This window comes from Protopterus annectens, chromosome 1.part2 (assembly GCF_019279795.1).
Source record: "Protopterus annectens isolate FY-2018-M chromosome 1.part2, PAN1.0, whole genome shotgun sequence".
In the NCBI taxonomy this organism is placed as follows: Eukaryota; Metazoa; Chordata; order Ceratodontiformes; family Protopteridae; genus Protopterus; species Protopterus annectens.
In genome coordinates this window covers 223,938,753-223,952,116 of record NC_056727.1, presented here as the reverse complement: position 1 = coordinate 223,952,116, position 13,364 = coordinate 223,938,753, and the positions used below count along the sequence as shown (strand labels likewise).

At 39.4% G+C, this 13,364-nt stretch overlaps 1 protein-coding gene across 3 annotated transcripts in view; it reads left to right on the top strand.

The window, feature by feature from the left end:
- Window positions 1–13,364, top strand: part of SERTAD2 (SERTA domain containing 2) — a 482,135-nt gene that overhangs the window by 195,713 nt on the left and 273,058 nt on the right. Inside the window, exon 1 of one of the 3 annotated variants that reach the window (XM_044055679.1) lies at window positions 2,438–2,666. The exons of the other annotated variants lie outside the window; for them this stretch is intronic. The gene's annotated coding sequence lies outside the window, so the exon portion shown is untranslated. Of the gene's footprint in view, window positions 1–2,437; window positions 2,667–13,364 lie in introns of those variants that run through there. 3 annotated transcript variants of the gene reach the window in all.

Here is a 13,364-nt window from a genome sequence, read left to right as displayed (position 1 = left end):
AAATAAATAGTGTGGGAAGAAATAGCCAGGGAATTATTATGGCTAGGCTTGTATAGGCCCTAGGGCTGATAGCCTAGTACCAACCTATGATAATTAAAGTCTTCCATAAGTAGGGTGTTACGTTTTATGGAAACCTGTCTCCAGTCGGTCTAAGTATTCACTCTGAGTTTCTTGGAACATGGAGGGTGACCTGTGGCTGGCTAGGATATGGTATGGAATTGTGTCTATGGTGGTCTGCATGTGAAGGGACCCCAGTGCATCATCCTTGACCACTCTAGAGGTATGCTTGTGGCAGCGCAGTGGTGCAGCAGTTAACATTGTTGCCTCACAGCAAAAGGTTCTCTGATTCGATTCTCATCTGGGGTGCCTTCTTTGCAGAGTTTGCATGTTCTCCCTGCATTCGCGTGAGTTTCCTCTCGGTACTCCAGTTTCCTCCCACAATCCAAAGACATGCATCTGGAGTGTTTCTCCCCGAGCCTCCACTGAAAATAGGCTCTGTCCTAGTCGGACTTTCCTGGTCAACAAAATGATACATAAATAAAATAAAAAATAAAATTATTGATGTGTATAGTGACACCTCCTCCTTTAGTCCTTGTCTATCCAGCCACTGGTCTAAAAGTGTGGAGCCACTGAAACCTTGCACTACAGATGTTTATATTCTTGAGTATGAGGAGGGCATGGAGGGAGTGTAGTTTTTTTGTTTCAGCTTGAGGTTCAGTTGTGCTGATTTTGCTGTGTTGGTAGGTTTGTCAGTTTGGCATTGCTTAAAAAAAAAAAAAACACTTTAAAGGTAGGTAAAGTTTTAGCCAATATTCAAAATTCTAGAGGGGAGAGGTGCAGACCATATGTGCTAAAGCAACATGATATGTTAACTATGTCTTCCCAAGATGACAAATATTGGATCTCCTTAAAATGACAGCAGAAAGACAGCCAGTTGTTAGCAATCATTTTTGCTCGCATTGTGGCATCATCTTTGGTGTTGCTAAAACGCTGCTCAATTCTAGGATCATACCAGCCTGAGATACATAGTCTGAGAGCTCCACAATATCTCTCTTGATATAGTCCAGGAAGTTACATCTCAGTTCATTTACAAAAGTACAACTACATGGACTGTGATGGGATCATACTGGTACCTATGTCCTAATATGGGTGGCCTGGAAGAGTTAGGAGGTGGTGGAGAATTCCTTTATGAAATCATCATGCTCCCTTCCTACTCCCACCATAGGAAGAGCACATATTTTATCCCCACCATAAGTAGAGCACATCTTTACTCTGCTGTATTTGAGGCATTGCAATTTAAGCAGCTGTCTGTAGTATGTCAGGCCTGTGGTCTTCACCATGATAGCTACTTTGTTATTTCACTGAATGTACAGTATGAATATTGCTTCTAGTGCAGAACAACTGTCAGAAATATACTTTCCATTTTCCATGAACTTTAAGGCATGTTATATGACTTTATGGGAAAAGGACGCTCATCTTTTATACTCTAATGGTCATCAGAATGACTGGCCTTTACATCACAATGTTACAACTGACAGCTTGCTGCAGATGGTTAACATCACCATTTTCACTGGAGTCGCAACATCTGTCTCCTACAAGTGCTTCCATGTCTCTTCAAAGAAGCATTATATTAACTGTATAAGTTAGTCACTTCCTTCACTATTGTTATATGTGATTACTGTATCTGTATTTCTACTAAATTGCACTATACTGAACTAAAGTTTATTGGAATTTGTTTACTTGCAACACTACTTAACATTAAAGAAACGTGACAGGTGTACCTGTTTAAACATTACAGTTATACTGATAGGTCTGACTTGGTCTACTGTCCGGGGCAATATCTCCAGCTTGGAGTAGGTGACTGAACAAGCATGTACAGCAAATGAGTATTTGTAACATTTTATTTTATGATTTCTGTAACCTAAAATGCTGTTTATAGTCATTTCAAAGATACCTTCATGCCAAAAATATTTATCTCCTACTTTTTTACTTTTAGCAAGTTCAGATGCTTTTGTTGAAGTTGTTGATCGGGTTCATGTTGTTAAATAGCTGGAATAGTTATCATATTTGTGGCTTTTACACCAGGCAAGATTCATTCTGTTGTGCATTGCATACTGGCATTTTTGTCACTCCATAGCTTTCTAGCTACTTGTCTGTCCACTGTCTTCCCCCTCCCAAACTCTACAAAACATGTTTCAGCCACACTGTGCTGCAGCAGATTTACATTAGCATATCAAGTCTCTTGGGACAAAAACACATGCAAGTGATATGTGAGACTAGAGCCCAGTAAGAGCTCGGCATCTGATTGGATTCTTAGCTAGAGCAGGGGCATGTGCTGATTAGCCCTCAGCTGTAGCTGCTGCTTCAGGCTGTCATGGGAATAGAAAAGGAGGGCGGAGCTTTGACGTTAGCCAGAGGGCAAGGAGCAGGGAGCTTCATTTCACGTCATTCTTTCATGGCAAGTGCTGTGAGCATAGGCTGCTCTTTCAATCCGTGCTGGGAATCTCTGTCTCTTTTTTTCCACCATTGTATCTGCTTTGTGCTTCTAAGAGGGGGGAAGCACAGACTTACTCGCCAAGTCAAGCCATTGCATTAACAGAAAATGGAAATGCTATAGCCTGAGTCTGCAACCCTGATGCCTTAGTTCTCAGGTAGAACTGCATGTGGTGAGTTTCTATATCTAAATTTTTATCTCTTGCTACTGAGCTGTCCGCTAGCAGACAGCTTTTACGCTGCATGAAACTGAAGTGTAACCTGCTTTATTTTGCAGCTGCTTTGACTGGCCTGGGGGAGGGGATTAGCATTAGTCATTTGGTTTCTTTTGCTTTAACTTTGGATGTTGTCACTAAAAATAGTTTTGAAGTCCGTTCCTTCCAATAGCAACATTACTTTCCTTGCTGCAGCTGATTGAACCTAGATCGGACTCCACTTAAAGCACCTGTCATTGTCATTTTGTACTAATGGTCTGCACAAAGTGATGACGCTGTGTCAAAGGGTTGGAGACATGATTACACACTGTGTCCCCAGGCTACTGTCAGTAGCTTTTCAGAACTCTGTACACTTTTTTTGGAAGTGTTTCTTAACATCTTCCATTGTTTAAAGTTTATTCTGACATTTAAAATGTGTTTGTGACTGCAGAGTAAGAGAGTTAGTCATACTTGTCTGAGCTGTGCTTATCTGTATGTGCATCTGACTTATTACCCTATGTCTCCTAGTATATTTGTTAAGATTTGTTTTTTTATAGCTAATTTAACTGTTTTATGATTTAAGGACAATGCATTTTAAGCATTTTTATTATGTGTTGTAAATATCTGTGGTCACTGCCTATCATTCCTGACTTTCTGCTAGCTAGTAAAAAAAGTTTAGCTAAAATGATTTTCCTTCAAAGCCTAAATATGTTTTGGTTTTAAAAGTGTTGCTTTACAACAAAAGTTAATCCTTTTCATATAGTAATGAAGTTGTTACTGTTGTCTGTAAAGTGCTTCAGGTATAGACTAGAGAAAGATGTTGCAGCATTTGTGTGGTGGGTGTAAACTGTTTGTACTCACGTTTATTTTTCAGCATATTCAGTGCTTTGTCACATGTAGTTAACATGACCGTCGTACTTAATACACTTCAAACTGTTGTGACGGAATACACAGCAACACTTGCGCTAGGCTAATTCATTGTTTGCCATAAAAAGTGGAATTTGCACCAGAAGCAGATCTTCCTATTTTCAGTTATCAGGGCACATGCTGGCAATGTGAGTTCCGGTGCACTTTTACTGATAGGAATCTGTGCACCATTCATAAATCTTCGGGGGGCACAGCATTTGTTGACATGACACATACCCTAGCATATGCTAGATGACAGGACTGCAACTACCTTGCCTCTAGCCTCCTGTGAAACTAACCAGTGAGTAGAATGCAAATCCTGAGAAGACTGAATCCACTGGCCTCACATGTACAAATTTCACAGTGATGTTATAGACTCAGGGAGGGAGTAATATTTATGTATAAATGGGGGTACTGGCCATACTGTAATCATAACTTATCAATCATAGTCTTATTTTTTTTCAAAGCTTGTGTTGTTTAGGACTGTTATGTGTAATCTTTCTTGATAGATCTTGACAAATCCGGTTTGTTTTTATGTCCTGAAGTTGTAACCTTAAGTGTTCTATATGGGAGGACGTTAGCATGGTAAAACTTTTACAGTGTGCACACAGATGCATTTCCAGGCAATGTTTCATAAACTGTACCTTTTAACTGTAATGTGTAGAATGCACAAGCAGCTCCTTACCCTAACACCTTAACTGACCCCATCAGGTGACACAGATACTTAACTATTTGACAGCCCATATTAGTCACTCATGATCCTTGTGATGATAGACAGTTGTACCTTCTTATCCTCATTTGCCTCTCTCACGTCTCTCTTACATTCTGTTTGTCTGTCTCCTAGTGGATTTGTTAATGTCCATTGCTAATTGACTGTGTCAATTGTTTTTTAAGTTTTGTTGTTGGTATAATTATCCTTGTTGCTGAGGAAGGATGGTTTCTCAAGTGTGGTGCAAAATTCATTTTCATTTTCAGGTTCAGCTCAGCGGCTGCAGTTAATTTTTCCAGCCTTACTTCTGCTTACCATCTGCGGGGAGTTTGCACATTCCCTCCTTGTCTGTCTACAGGTGTTCTGTGTGAATGACGTCTGTTAAATATGTGTTAGTACACTGCTTCCTGTACATTTCTCAGGTATATTGTCTATGCCCCTGTCGTTTTGACCTAGTCTGTATCTGAAAAATTTACCTGGTTGATGAATGAACATTGTTTGCTGAAGTACGTACGCACAATTAGAAGTTCGACCTTGTTTTTTCTGGATCTGCTTTTATAGACTGTATAACAGCTTACCTTTATTTACTGCCGACTGTCTATGTATACATCCATTTCCTGTAAGCATTTTCACCTATTTTCAGATCGCAAAGGAAAGATCAGTTCCTGGAAAGCATTGGGGAAGGATTACCTGTCAATCACAGGGCATAATTACTCCCACACACATATTTCCTCACTCCCATGCACACCTAGGGTAGACTTATCTATCATTTGTTTATTGCTTAATTTGACTGTTCCGTAGATTTGTTTCAGCCATGACCAGGACCACAAGGGCAAGGGTTGTAATAATTTAGTGCAGTCAAGTCAGACAGCATGTTTTTTGGGAGGTTGGAGAAAAAAACATACAGACATGGAAAGAACAGAAAAATGGCACACAAACAGTAACCAAAAGTCAGGATTGAGCCCTGAACTCTGGAGCTGTGAGGCAGAGAGACCTTTCCAATGAGCCGCTACCTAGAATCTGGTGGAAACCCACAGGAACACTGGAAGTAAATGCAAACCACACAGAAGGCACCCTAGCCAGTAGTCCAACAAGGATCCTGGCCTACCTCTGAGAAAGAAGTTCCCGCATGAGCTCTAGGTAGATATTATGAAGTAACTACATGACAAACAACTAGTCCATGTACTAACAGGAAGTAATGTAATGGTTAAATCCAGTAATGTTCGGGGGAGGTAGTGTTTTGGGTGCTTCTGATTTATTTATTTTTATTTTATTAGTGTTAAATATGTAATTGATCCTTCTAAGTCAGTTTTCAGGCACTGTGCAGGAGACAATGGCAAATGCAGTTTATATGGGCAGTTAATATAACCTGGTAGCATATTTTGTGGAAGAAACCAGAGTAGCTGGAGAAAACCCAAGCAGACAAGGAAAAACAAATGAACTCCACACAGCCCATGACCAGAAATCAGGACTGAACCCTGGGCAATGAAGTAGTAACGCAAAGTGAGCCACCCCAGTTTCTTAGATGCTTTATATATTGTTTGTGGAGGGGCAAGGAAAGAAAGAGGTGCCACCTGATATGATGTACTTTTGCAAAGAAGAGTAGTAAAAAAGTAACGTGGGTTATATTCACCGCACATTGTGCCTTTAAAATGTAGCAGATTGCTGGCCTTTAGGTCTTTGCAGAGAAGTGGCATCATTTTGATTTAAGTAAAAATACTGAGATTCAAGAACTTCAAACTTGAAAATATTAACTTGCTCTCCTATTTGCTCATGAAAAGCAAGCAAGTCTGTGTGTATAATCTCTGTTTACTTTCAGATGAGATTTAGGACTTGGTTTCATTAAATGGGAGATGCACTAGAAAACAGTTTCCAATGACTTTTGTGGGGTTTTTTTCTAGTATTCTTTGTCTAACAGCAGTGTACAACGTGCCCCAGCAATTTCAAAACCATGTTTTGCACTTCAAATTTAGCTGATAGCTTACTGCACGTTGCTGGGGGAAAGAAATCATTTGCTTATGGAGAGTCCTGTGGCCGATGCTCAAAGAATATTTGTAGGGCATCCCTTGTTAGCTGTTGTTAGTATTCATACAGCACTTAATGAGTTTGATTATACTATCAGTTTCGCAGTGTTAGGATGAACTGTCTGCACACTTCAGGAAGAATGCCACTTGTGTCTTGTTTGTGAGACTAGAGGATGAACGTTACTGTGACTTCTGTTTGAGTTTCCGGTTTCTTAATATAGAAACATGTGCTGTTTTAAAAAAAGGTAGTGCATGACACTGTACGCTAAGTTGATGAAATCTGGCCTGATTGTTTGATTATATCTGCTGCTTACATTTGTACGCTTTTGTGCACTAAATATGTGCATTTTTTAGCAAGGTAGTATAAGAAGAAATGCCTAGACACACAAATTTATTTCATTGAAAAGGTGTACAAAAGATTTGGGGAGAGTGTACTAAACCAAGACCAGGCAGGCTTCGTAAAACCTTACTTTATTGCTGATATTATGAGTAAATTTTGACTTAACTGTTTACAGGTGCAGCATTTTAAGATAAGAAGAGGATGATGACTTGTCATACCTTCCACTTCTTAAAGATCAAACAGTAGGGGTGCCTTCATCTTAGGCCATCTGTAATATGTGTGATGATACTAGGCAACAAGAACCCATGCCACTCACAACTCACACACACACTCATTTTCCACCACATACTGAACTCTGTTGGTACATAGTGTGCTGATCTCCTGTGTGCAGATGGGTTATATGAGGACTTCTGTGTATTCTGCACCTTATTTGCAGCATCAGATTTTAAAGAAATTCTTCCTGGTTTCCTAGTATAGGCAGTTATCTGGTCACATGATGTTCACAGAATTCATTTGTTTTTTTTTTTCTTAAGGTCCTCATTCCCAGAAATGTAGAAGCAGTTGCAGTAAGGTACAACCTGAAAGAATAATCCATAACATGAGTCACAATCCTTAGACAAATGCTGTCAAAAAAAAAAGCTATTTACTGCCATACCGTACCTGTAGTTAAAAGCTACAGTATTAGCACAGTCACTCTGCATTTGAGGCTGTTGCTGCGGTTGTCCTGCTAGAGTTATTGCTTTTTGTTTTCAGTAGACAATGCATCCCTTTAAGTTGTCAATTTTATCACTGCTCATTTAGCAGTATTTGAAATATAATTTTACATAGTTAATATATTTTTATGTACATGTAGGGGTCATAGTGCTGCTAACACCTGCCTGAGATGATTGATAGACAGCATCAGTACAACACACATAGGTTCACAGGTGTTTACTAGTCTAATGACCACAAAGGCCTTTTAAGCTTAGCCATGTATCCCAAATCTCTGACAGGTATGATAAGTGTAAGCATGGGCTTGGGAGATGAATCATTTACAGGTTACCTTTTGCATCAGAGACATAGATGCCAAACCAGGGATGAATTTCCGGTTTCCCATCCAATTGTCCAAGTTGCACTTGAATTGGATTAAGGAGGAACTCTGCTCATCTTATCCATTTAGCCAAAGGAGTTTCCTTGCTTTTTTCGTCCCTTTGACATCCTTGCTTATAAACTGGGTTGTGAGACAGGCTGTCCCAAAATGCTGATGAACCTTCCTCTCGTGAAGTCTAACCGCAAACTAATTCTGTGCACGTGCACACACACACACACACACACACACACACACACACACACACACACACACACACACACACACACACACATTTGTTTTTTTTGACGTTTTCTAAACAAAGCATTATGCCTGGTGCCAACAATAATTAAGCAAAATAACCTGTGTCCTTTATTCTTCATATTTCTTGCCACTGTAACTTGCCTTTGTTAGTCCTGATTTGATTTTAGTAACCCCACCATTTCTTTTTTTAAAGCATATATACTGAGAATGTAAGGGGCATGACTGATACAAAGATAGAGTAGCACCGCTGCTTTGCCATAGTTCTGTTCCAGTCTTTTAGATCTGCATATTATTCTGTTTACTGTGACAAGCAACATTTGTGTAATTGTACATTTCCTCATTAATTTATGAGTGTTTCACCTCACTGATTATGGTGCTTCTATGAAGTTCTCAATATGTTTGACCTCACAATGGGTGTTTGCATGGCACTGGTTTATATTAAACATTGCAAGTCATGGATGCAAGGGTAAACCAAAATCCTTTTCAGCCTGCAGTAAATAATCTTTTTTGTAACAATGTAATTGCACCGGCTTTTGTCTGGCAGTTTATTTTCTGCACTTTTTTCCATAGCCTGGTCTTTTTTTATATAGAAATTTTTGTTCAGAGTAATGGTGAGTGTGGAATAGAGGTGAAGAAGAGAATACAGGCAGGGTAGAGTGGGTGGAGAAGAGTGTCAGGAGTGATTTGTGACAGAAGGGTACCAGTAAGAGTGAAAAGGAAGGCCTACAAGAGGGTAGTGAAGTGAGACCAGCTGTGTTATATGGGTTGGAGGCAGTGGCATTGACAAAAAAGCAGGAGTCAGAGCTGGAGGTGGCAGAGTTAAAGATGTTAAGATTTGCATTGGGTGTGACGAGGATGGACAGGATTAGGAATCAGTATATTAAAGGGTCAGCTCAGGTTGGACAGTTTGGAGACTAAGGCAGAGACGTGAGATTGCATTTGTTTGGACGTGCTGAGGAGGGATGTTGGGTATATTTGCTGGGTATATTGGGAAAAGGATGCTAAGGATGGAGCTGGCAGGAAAGAGGAAAAGAGGAAGGCCTAAGATAAGGTTTATGGATGTGGTTAGAGAGGGCATGCAGGTGGCTGATGTGACAGTGCAAGATGCAGAAGACAGGCAGAAATGGAAACAGATGATTTGCTGTGGCGACCCCTAACGAGAGCAGCTGAAAGAAGAAGAAGAAACTGGCAAAAGAACTGAGCAGACATTTAATTTTATGAAATGTTTATTAATATGCCTTGTGCATTTGTGTTGTGCAAGCATGAATTCTGCACTCATTTCCCCCTGTACTTGTTCATCGGGTCTAATACAAGCAGCTGAAAGCAACTTTCCTAAGTAGGGTAGCCAAAAATTCAATCAAATATTCGGGAAAGTTTTTATTCAAGTCATTATTTCTGTTAAAGTTTCACCCCCCTTGCAGGGCGGCTGCATCCCAGCTACTTACTATAATCAAATCCAAAGACACTGCAGCTTAGGAAAAGAACTACCCATTATAGTAATCCTTGTCCTCCAGCTGAAATTTTAGCAGATGTGCTGTTTCTCATGTTCTGCCATTTTGTAATCAGCCCACTGTCCATCTCCCCCTGCTTTCTACCATTTTACCATTAAGTAATGCATCCTTACTTCCCTTTCACTTCCTGTCCCTCTCCACCTTCACTGCAGGCTTCATTAGCCCCACATGCTCTAATATTTTTATATAACTGAAGCTCCGGACTGGTGGCCCCTTCAACATAGTATATATTTTTATGCTCATTTTGCACCCTTCACACTCTTCTCTTGCTACATTTTGAGTCTCCATGGTCTGTATGCATGAAATTCACTTGTTTTGCTGTCCTGAGTTGTACGACTTTTACATTTCACCTTTCAATGATGAAACACCGACAATCCACAAATATGGGTTCAGCAGCACAGGAGAGGTCTGAATCATAGATACACTGGAGGCACCTTTCCCAACTGGAAGAATCTCTTCCTGTGAACTTTACCTATTCATTTGTTTATTTGGTAGGCAGACTTGTCCAAAGACTCTTTTCTGCATTGTGTTGTGTACATTTCTGATTTTCTTATTTGTAATACATTTAAAAGGTGTATGTATGTATATATATATATATATATATATATATATATATATATATGTATATTTGTCATGTAAACATTAAATAGAGCTGAAATCAGCAGGTAGACATCTTGTGCATAAAAGCTTAGACACATTAAAGCATTTAGTGCAAGTGTGACAGTGAACAAACTTCTTCTTCTTCTTTTGGCTTTTCCTGGTTAGGGGTCGCCACAGCAGATCACCTGTGTGACAGTGAACAAATAGGGCAAATAACAAATGACAGCCTCTAGTAACTTTAGATGTCATCAACTTAGAGTAATAAAAGCTAGTGAACTAAGTACAAGAACTAGCAACTTAGTTACGTGATGAACTGTAATGGCCTCAGCATTGTTGCAATCCTAATTGGTTCATGGGCACTTTACTTTTTGAGTTTGCCAGCAGTGCTACAAAGCACTTTTGTACACTCCATTCCTGGGTTCCTGCGTGTTAGTTGCTTGCTTTTTGTTATGTTTTGGCAGTAAAACGTTTCACACTACTTTCTAAACATACCCTGGGTTTTCTATAATCCCCTTTGTAATATGTATCGCCACAAAGTTTCTAGTGTGCCACAGATCATTGCGTGATGAACCCAAGCAGATGACCTTTGCTTCCTGCGCAGCACCTACACCAGATGAGAAACCATTCAAGAAAACGTGTTTCCCTACTACTGATGCCTCTTACTGACCATCTCATCCCAACAGCAAGTGGTGTTAATTACCAGCTGATGTTGCTTGCCCAATAGCAGCAAGTTTCTGCAGAAATACAATACTTGTTCTACTTGAAAGCTTCCTAGCTGAACCACATAAAGTTTAGTCTCTCGTTGCCTTAGGTGGGGTGTTAAATTTGAAGTCCGGGTCAGGCTGTACAGTTTCTCGATCACTCACCAGTAACAAGTAGCGCAGAGCATTTGTTTTTAATTCTCAGCAGGTTATGCCTGCTACACCCCTTATGTATATATAAGGCAGTATTTAGATATCTCTATCAGTAACATCTGCACTACTGAGTCCAAGCTGCCTGTGTCATGTGGGATAAATAGACATAGGTTTCGATGCAGATAAATGTGTATGTATATATATTTAAGAAGAGTGGACCTACAGGCACCTTTTCAAGTACAGTATTGTTCCAAAATGAAATTACATTAAAATACATTATGGCATACATGCTAATGAGATAACAGAGGGAGGGAGAGAGAGATTAACAATGTTTTGAGGAGGAATGCCGTCAAAGTATTACAAGTTCTAAAGAATTTGGGGAAAAAGACATTGAAAGATCAACTCTAGAAAAAACATAATTTGATAGTTTTCCTAGAAGCTGTTGACGTCATGGCTAATTTTAAGTGTAAGGGGAGTAAAGACTTTTAGCTGGGGTTTTGTTTTATTAGGTTTGGAGGGGTGACAATGTATAAGAAATTCTATAGGTTGGTTGAAGTGCTCTGTAAGCACATTTGTGATCTTTATTTAGAAGGGAATTCTTTGTCTACTGTACTGAGTTATAAAGCTGTGTCTTAATTTTGTCTTGACAAATAGGTTGTTCACCTTATTCCAAAACGTCTTAGGATTTTCTGGGTCAGGCTTACTGAGCCTAAAGGTAATCATTCATCTTTTGTTTTCTTCAGGATTTTTTATTTATTTATTTTTTTTGCAAACATTTCTTGCATTGCAATGCCAGCAAAATACATCGTACAAATACTAAATTCTTAATTTTCTATGCATTTCTCTTGGCTATAACTGGCTTTAAACCTTTTTTATGTTAAGTGCTTGCTCTTACATGGTTCTTCTAGTTATCAGCAGTGCTGATTTAATCCACATTGGAAGGGTCTGCCTGCACTAGGTGAACCTGTAACTTAATTTTTCTGAAAAGATAGTGATTATGATGCAGTGATCACTAAAACAGATGGGTAGACTGCAGATGGGGAGAGCTTTTGAGTAGTACTTGTAATGATCTTGTTAAGGCAGGTATAATTTAATGTTTTGGCTGGGTTTGGTGGGGGTTAACGACTGTCTGTATGTGTGAAAATTTACCGAGTACTGTCTAGTTGTGGTAGTGTGCTGGTACCATGGGAGTTTGAAGTTGCCAAACAAGGGAGAATGGTCACTTGTCAGGAATACTGAGTGATGTTTAATATTAGATTAGTAATTCCTTCTGTGGATGTGGTTGGTGGGTTGTAGATCAGTGATTGTTTGACATGCCCTCCAGATATCCATGAGCAAGCACATAAGCCAAATGGGCTCATGGTTTACAGTATCTAGATTGCATGCTACAGGCTCAACTGTGCTGTGTCTGACAGTAAGTACTAGGATGCCACTACCTCTTCCTGTGTCAAGCCTAAAAGTGTGAAAATCATTTTATCATTAGGTGTTGCTTTCTTGACAGCGTGTAAGGTTGGTTTAGCCTTGCACCTGTATGGTAAGATTTACAGGTTTCTTCAGTAAGTATGTGAACATACACTGAATGCTTACTAACTTTGACAGCTAAAAATATAGCCCATGGTTTTGGTTAAGTGTCTCCTGAAATGCCAGTATGTTTTTCCAAACATGCAAGAGCATTGCTATTAAGGATATTAAACATGAATTTGTGTTATTTTTTTCCAACAGGTATAGTTAGGTATTTTGACCAGTAGGTTTATAAATGAGGATGGAAGAAAACTGTTGAGTCTTCAGGATGTATTTCTAAGGAGGTGCAGTAAAAATGGGCTGCTGATGTTGTGTAAAAAGGTGTTTTGGCCTGTTAGTGTCTGAGTTATAGCAAGAAGTAGCAGCACTGATGACCCGCTGAGCTGTTCTGCAGAATGTTGTGATGTTTTCATGAGCCGTGTCATCTGATTGGCTGAATTAGCATAATCCCTAGTGACCCAAGTGTGATTTAGTAGCGTGTCCAGTTTCTGGTCTTAAGACTGAAATTGTACTGGGTGCTGTCAGTTAATTTAGTGGTTAATAAATGTTACTATATTTAGGAAAAAATGGTGTTGGTTGGGCTGGGAGCAAAGAGATTGAGTGATTTTAATGGCAGTAAGTTAAACTATCATTATAGAAGCTGTAGGAGAGAAAGAGAGAAACAGAGTAAGGAAGGGCAAGATAAATGCAGTCAGATTAGGGTGTCAGTACTGCTTTAGAGAAGCTATTTTAAATGTAGTTAATGTTATTGAAGTATAGAGAAACCAAAAATTAACAGAGAACATTATGTATATGCCGAAGGGGTTATTACTGTAGGTAAACTTGTCTGTGCAATGGAGAAGATAATGCTAGTAAGTGCCATGTGTGTTTAGTAAATGACGT